Here is an 8,077-nt window from a genome sequence, read left to right as displayed (position 1 = left end):
CATCGCTGACGCGTTATCACGTTTTCCTAATAAAGCACAGCTCGTAGAACATTGCGCGCATTTCCACGTTAACACTATCGCTTGTCTTCAAGCTTCAGACAGGCGCCTGGAGCAAGTTCTGCGGGAGACGGACCGTGACCCAAGCATGGTGAAACTTCGCCAGTATGCAAGCACAGCGTGGCCCATTGACAAGGCTGACGTCCCTACCGAGCTACGCAGCTACTGGAGCTTCCGCGACGAGCTGCATACTGATTCCGGCCTTGTGTTCCGGAGCAATCGCCTTATCATTCCTGCCAGACTGCGCAGTGAGGTACTGGCTTCTCTTCATGCCGCGCACACAGGAGCAGAAAAAATGAAGGCACGCGCCCGAACCGTTGTCTTCTGGCCAAGTATAAATAGCGATATTGAGGAAGTCGCTCAACGCTGTCAAACATGCCAAAAGTACAAATCAAGAAATGCGCGACTACCGCTGTTAAGTCACGAGATACCAACTCTGCCCTGGGAGTCAGTAGGAGCTGATATTTGTCATCACAACGGTGCCGAGTACTTAGTCGTTGTTGACTTCTACTCTTTCTTTTTTGAAATCAGGCTTGTGCAAGCGCCGTCAGCCAACAAGGTTATTGCAGCATGCAATGACATCTTCGCAACACATGGCTTCCCAAGGCGACTTTGCACAGACAACGGACCACCCTTCAGTAGCCAACAGTTCAAGGATTACGCCGATAAGATTGGCCTGCAACACGTCCGGTCTAGTCCGTACTATCCCCGCTCGAATGGAATGGCAGAAAGAGCAGTACAGGAAGCTAAGAAGCTGTTAAGGCGGTTCCGTTTCGGTAGCACTGAGTTTTGTGCCGCATTGCTTGAGTGTCGAAATTCACCTCGGGACTCTTCTCTGAAGTCCCCTGTGCAGAGGCTCATGGGCCGACAGACAAGAACGCTGCTTCCTGTACCAACTAGCCACCTACAGCCACAAACAGTGCCACCCAAGACCGTGCGACGAAGGCTAGAAGACATCAGGAGCAAGCAACGCTGCTTCTACAACAGAGGTACACGGCCTCTTCCAGAGCTTCGCACTGGCTCGACCGCAACTATGTACAATGTGCCCTCAAGATCATGGTCCCCTGTCACGGTCGTACAGCGGGCTGAGACTCCTCGTGCCTACATCGTCAAAACGGAAGAGGGTCAACAGTTTCAGCGCACAAGAGAACACCTCAATCCGGCTCCTCCTCCCTCGTCTCCAGACCACAAGACTCCCGCCCCGCTGCCAGCTGTGGGAGTCCCAGACACTACAGGGACATCCGAATCTACACAACTCCGCAGGAGTGAACGGAAGCGCCAACCACCACGAAGATACCCGGCGCCTGAGTTCTGAAACTCTACTTGATTCGACGATTAAAAAAAAAAAAAAAGAGAGAGGGGAGATGTGACGTAGTGCAAGTCATGCACACGCGCCTAGCCGGACAGAAGCAGCCCCCGTTTCTGTTATCTAACCGCTTGCCTATATAACCGCTCGCCTTCTTCAATAAAGCGTCATTCATGCACCATGCTTCGTCGTGTCCACACCCTTCAGAAGTGGTGTGGTGCTAATATACTCAAAATCAATCCTAAAAAATCAAAAGTGATGGTATTTCGACCAAAAAACAATGCTATCAGGTTTGAAGGTGTTATTACCTGTGCTGGTGAGAAAATTGAAATCGTTCATGAACACACCATACTTGGGGTAACATTTTCTTCTAACCTTACTTGGTATTCACACGTTCAAAAGTTGACTAATAGTCTCTCGTCAGTGGCAGGCGCAATCTGTCGCTGCCGCACTTTTCTTCTTTGTAAAATAAAACTTCAGATATATAATGCGCTATTTGCCTTACGCATCAATTACTGTTCCTTAGTTTGGCTCACAACTACTAAAACAAACAGAGAAAATTTCACTGCTCCAAAAGAAAGCCATTCATCATATTGCGAATCTTGATTACTTAGGTCATACTCGACAAGCTCTCCAGGCGCACAATGTTGTAAGGATTCAAAATATGTACGAATTGCGAATTCTGTTGTCATACTATTTCCCTTCCAGCTTCAGATCAATGGTAGAAGGTAACACACTGCTAAAAGAAAATAGCCATCCAGTAAACACACACAACACAGACAAATGGCTAGTACCGTTTTTTCGAACAGACTACAGGCTGCAGACACTAGAATACAATCTTCCCACAATTCTCAACGAATACAAAGACACGAATAAATCTACCAAAGCTACACTACGTCATTATTTTGTAATGATGTAACCTGATGTTCTTTCTCTTAGCTGAAAATTTCTCTTTAGTTTTCCTTAGTTTTTTTTTAACAAACTTCTCGTTTAAAGTGTTAATAAAGTGTGTAAGATTTGCTGTCATTTATTGAGCTGATTGTATGCATATTTCCTTGCAGTTAGTGTTACTTGCCGAACTGATATTTTTGGTGTCCTCTTAATATAACTATATGTTCACTGCATTTACTTGAATCCATGATACCCTTTTGTTTCATTGTTGTATCAACTATTTTCTTCTCGATGTATATGAATATTCTTTTAATGTGTGCTGTTGTGCCTTGTAACGGCTGGCTGGGGCCTCGTCAAGCTGTTTACGCACAGCTTTTAGCCCAGTCAGCCGACCAGAACCTTCTGGGAAATAAATTGAAATTGAAATTGAAGTAAGCAACAAGAATCATTTAAGGCACCAAAAATCAAAACAAAAACTTACAGACGATAATTGCCATCAACATATGCGTCCGCATGTCGAGCGCTGTCGGATTATGCGTTAGCATTAGTTTCCCCCTTCCCCCCCCCCCTTCCCCCGGATGGAGCAGCCGCTGTCGACGTGTTGAGACCGTAAGAGCGGGTGGCTTGGTGCAGTACGTCAGTCGCCGTGTGAGACACCGTAGCCCCGCTGCACAATCCCGAACCAATCTTACAGTCACAGTGACAAACTGCAAATCTTTACACTCTCCCCCACACGCCACCCATCTCCTGTTTCTCGCCCTTTGCTTTCTCTTTGCCACTCTTCATCCTCCTCCTCCTCTGCAAGAGGAGAGTTGGATTTTCCTCTTTTACCTTGCCCTCTGCCAACCGAGGCTTCACACGGACGGGCAGTTTTAGGAGAAGGGGCTCTAATTCTGTCGCATTAAAACAGAAAGCAATAACCACAACAAAAATGCTCGGTAGCGAAGCGAGAACAATAAGTCCCACGGCTACAAAACGGTTAGCGATTAGGGGTGAGGCGCACATCGGACAGCTCGCAGTGAATAAAAACGACTTCCTTCCTAATATCCCCGCCGATGTGCTCGCAGTAGTTCATGGCTCATTTTGAACGACGAAGGCTTTCCAAATCTCACGTGTGCGCTGGGCCCGTATTCCGGACGTGCCCACTAAGTGAACATGTCCAAACGGGTGTGGCGAAAACTTGGCGCGTTGTCTTGCCGTACATGACTGCAAAAGCCATCGGGGCTGCTCCGGATCGAATTAGTTGCGTACAAGCACCAACCGCTCTTAAAAAACACAAGCGCCTGTTGATACTTTCGAACGCTTTAATATTGCTCGTAAGATTCTGTGCAACTTGTAGCAGTCTCAGTTAAGGCTGTTTATTGAACTACAGTTCCTTTAGTAAATGGCAAATGAAGTTTTATCCGAGGTGGCGTGACATGAAGACGGGCCAGATGGCATCATGCCACCCTCACTTGAGAATTTCGGGCTCCGATTATTCGGCGCAGACGGAAGCGGACATTTAAACTAAGTGAGCACTTCCAGAATAGGGCACCTGCACTGCCCAGGTTACACTGAACTTGTTCGAATGGGCCGCTTGGGCCGCTACAAATGCGAGAAGGGACATAGCGCGCGTCATCTATTGCGACAATGTCAGACACGTAGCTAGGATTTTTTTTTTTCAGAGAGTGAAAACTTTTTTTATACTGAGGGAGAGGAGAATGTTTGCTAATTCAAGCGTGAACAAAATAAAGTTTGTCTGGTGCGCGTGTAGGTAGGCCCCTCAGTACAATCACTCACACAGACGAATTCTCATACTCGGCAACCGTTTAATACAACATGGTCGTATATACAGTGTGACGAAAAAAAGCTCCCATGTAAATGCGAAAACGTCAACTACAAAACAGAGACCTTCGTATTGTATTTCACACATAATCGTAACTAAATTGTTTATGCTGGGTTCGTTAAACTTATAATAGTTCAGGAAAGGAACAAGAAACAGAGCTTCATTTCAGTATGGAATTGTATGCAGCTTCTTTACTACCAATGCTAGTTACATAGAAGCAGCTGGTACGAAGCATATACGCATCGCGATAGTAAACACAGCTTACAGTTTAAACGACGAAAACAATCCACAGCATCCCACACATAAGAGAAAAAAATCGCCACACAGAAGGAACACCTTAGCGATGTACGCACCGCTGCAACTAAGTATTAGCTTCATCACTGCCACACCTTTATGTGAGTTGCATAATATAGATAAAAAAATTGCTAGATATGGCGGTTTTTTTTTGTTCACCCATTTCTACTCTTGGTTTGGATTGCATGGTCATTTTTGTCATGCGTTAATCCCAGCCACCTTGGTTTCACCATTAATGCTGAAATAATTTCGACAACGCTAACAAGAGCCCGATGAATTGACATCAGGACTAACCCATTAAGGCGCTGTTCACCAGTTCAGCTCCGAAGGTATTTTTTAATTCTATTCAATGTAGAGAAACTGCGTTCTGCAGCGGCGCTAGTCACTAGCAGCGTTGCTAAAATCTTGAGGAGTGTATGACCATTTGGTAATAGGACCTTGTCGTAGTTGATTCACGCTCAGTGGCATAGCGTGGCGTCTGCTCTACTCTTGTTGCTTCCCATTTTGCTATCCATATCTGCCACTTTCTTTCCCCTTACCACAGAGATGTGCGTCGTCTGCATGTCCTGTATATATGCCAGCTGCGCCAACACAAAGTTCCCTGTAGAGACCTGTGTTGGCAGAACAAACTGCAAATTACTTAAAGTTGACCGGTGGTTTCCAAAGCGGCGCTCAAGAGAACCTCTGAGACCGCCCATGTACGGAATAAACGTCCCTTTTCTATAGTATTGATCACATTAAGTCGAACAGTAATTAGCCCAATGCTTCTGAGTGCCTACCACTAGCGGCATTTCCGAGCTCACACCAAAATCAGTCGCTGTCTTTTGACATACAGAGAATATTTTGTTGATCTGCTCCTCAGAATTAGGAGCCATTCCTTCCAGCCTGCACATAACAAGGTCTACGTAGTCTAACGCGACGCTCATATCAATCGACGTGCTCTGCAAATACTCGAATAAATGGTGCGTTAGACTTCATAAAGTGTCGAGAACAGTTAGACAAATGTGGAAGTTAAATGAGCATACTTGAAGGAGATAATGCAGACGCGGTGGAAGCACTTGCTGCATTGCGGCAGGCTTCCATGAGCTCTTCTAGTGCGGCGACTATTTGAGGCAATGCCTCAATAAACATTGAGACCGCCTAGTGGCGTTCCACCCACCTCCACCCGGAGCGGGTGGAACCCGGAGCTTCCTACTTCCACCTGGAGCGGCCAGTGCGCAACGGAAAGTCGTCGAAAGAATTCGTGTGTAATCTTGTCTGTTAAATAACCCCACTGTTTTCGTTATCGTTCTTCAGTTTTGTCCTCCTGTGATTTACACCTTGTTATTCAAAACCAAAAGTTCGAAGTGTTTTAATTGAGTATCATCATTAACAGTGTTTTTTTCTGAGAGGTAGCGGTGCGATTAGCGATCGCTTCCAACCTTGGCGAACAATTGCGAATAGCTGTCAAGTGTGCGGATTGACATGGCAGCGGTTTAGAAATCCGTACGAGGTTAGCAGGGGTCTGAAAAAACTCAGATGGTTTGACTCCACCAAGAATGAATTATTGTGCCAACGCTTCGAAATTTTGACATTCAATCCACATTTAAGGACTTCAGGCCTTATTTTGGGAGTGGGCTACCAAAATTTTGAGGGTTGGCCAAGCCGGTTTTGGCTCAACCCATGGCCCGCCCGGCCATGTCACCAGTCAACCACCACGTGCCAGGGGCTTGCTTATGAGGAGGACCGTGATGTATGCTCTACAAGTTGGCAGGAGCGACACAAATATCAAGCCCCGCTTTATAACCAAGCCGCATGAAGGTTGCTGCATGGCCTGGAGGAGCAGCGCCTCTGACTCAGGTCTTGGCGGATTCGATTCCCATCTCATTCTTGGTAGCCCGAGTTTCCCGCCCCGGCCAATTTCTTCCAGGAGTACTCATACACACATCCGCCAAACCGGTTTCCGGTGAGTTCGATTCCAATTTCAAAGTTGGTAGCCCGAATTTGCAGCTTCTGTCACTCGCTTAAGTGACGGCGAACAAAAATTTTATAGACCTAATCACGCAGTTCTTTCGCACCTAAACTTTAGGGGGGGGGGGGGGGGGGGGGGCTGGCCTGCCAAGCCCCCCGTTCGCTACGTGCCGGGACTATGGCATAGGCTCTAGAAATAATGGGGGGGGGGGAGATATTAGTAGAGTTTGCAGAGAGAAATAATTTACGGGTCAGGAACACCATCTTTCGCAAACTGGAGAACAGGAAGGCACGCGGAAGTGACCCAAAGGTGAGGCTAAAATGAGGTAGATTTCATACTGCGTTCACGAGGGTGTTGTTGTAGGCTGGTTGGTTTAACATTGCTCAAAATTTAACAGAGCAAACAAAGGACAAAGAGAGGAAAGCCTGTGTTGCACGTTCCTCTTTTTGTCCTGTGTTTCAGCTGTCCCCTTTCATACTGTGTGCTCACCCTGGCATCGTCCAGGGTGTGGAAGGCCTCTAAAATGTGTGTTGTAGCGAACATAGGATGGTATACACTCTCGAATTAGCCTAGACTTCAAGAGGGAACGGAAGAAACCAGGGACGTAGAAGCCCATCACAGACTTAACGGGAAGTAAGGGAATTCATGATCTCACTCCAAAACAGATATTCGGCTTTAACTAAGGAAGGCGACCTTAATGTGGACGCAATTAACGATAATCTCAGGGCTATCATTACGGAGTGCTCAGTAGAAGTAGGTTGTAGGATGGTTAGATGGGATACAGGCAAGCTTATCAGGAGACAAAGTGATCTCCAGAAACATCAAAGCATCACAGCTTCTAACCCCACAGGCAAAACTGAACTGGCTGAGCTGTCAAAGTTCACCAATAAGTTCAAGATAACGGACATAAGGAAGTTTGATATGGAGAGAATTGAGTATGTTCTAAAGAACGTAGGTAGCCTAAAACCGGCATAAACCGGCAGGAAACTAGGCATAGGCCAAAATTAGATGTATGCGTGAAGAGACAAAAAGGGCAATGTCATTAGCAATATGGATAAGAGAGTTAAAGTAGCCAAAGAGTTCTGCAGAAATATATACAGTAGCCAATTCACACCCAACGTTAATGAAAGAGCTTGTAGAGGACAGCAATTGGACATCCTGCCTTTAACAAAAGAGGAAGTAAAGAAAGCCTTGGGAGTAATGCAAAAAAAACAGCTGGTGAGGACCAGGTATCAGCAGATCTCTTGAAGGACGGATGGGAGATTTTGCTAGAAAAACTACCCACTGTGTATATGAAATGACTTATGATCTCGAGCGTACCAGAACCTTAAAAGGCAGCTAACATCATCAGTATCCATGAGACAGGGAACGTCAAGGACTTAAAAATTACAAACTGATCAGCTTACTCTGAGCTCCCTACTAAGTATTTGCTAATGAAGTCAGGACTTCCTTAGACTTCTGTCAACCAAATGATCAGGCAGGCTATCGTGAAAGCTACTCGAATATAGGCCATATCCACGCCCTCACTCAGGTAATAGAGAAATGCGGAGAATAGAAGCAACCCTTAAGAGAAAGCATTTTACTTAGTAAAAACACCAGCTTTCATGCAGGCACTAAAGAATCAGGGCATAAATGAGCCTTGTGTAAAAATACTGCAAGATATCTAAAACGGCTCGACAGCCTCCATAGTCCATCACCAATCAAATCACAATAAGGAAGGGTGTCAGGCAGGGAGATGCGATCTCGCCAATGC

Source organism: Amblyomma americanum, chromosome 5, assembly GCF_052857255.1.
Source record: "Amblyomma americanum isolate KBUSLIRL-KWMA chromosome 5, ASM5285725v1, whole genome shotgun sequence".
Classification (NCBI taxonomy): Eukaryota; Metazoa; Arthropoda; class Arachnida; order Ixodida; family Ixodidae; genus Amblyomma; species Amblyomma americanum.
This window is presented reverse-complemented; position numbering follows the sequence as displayed.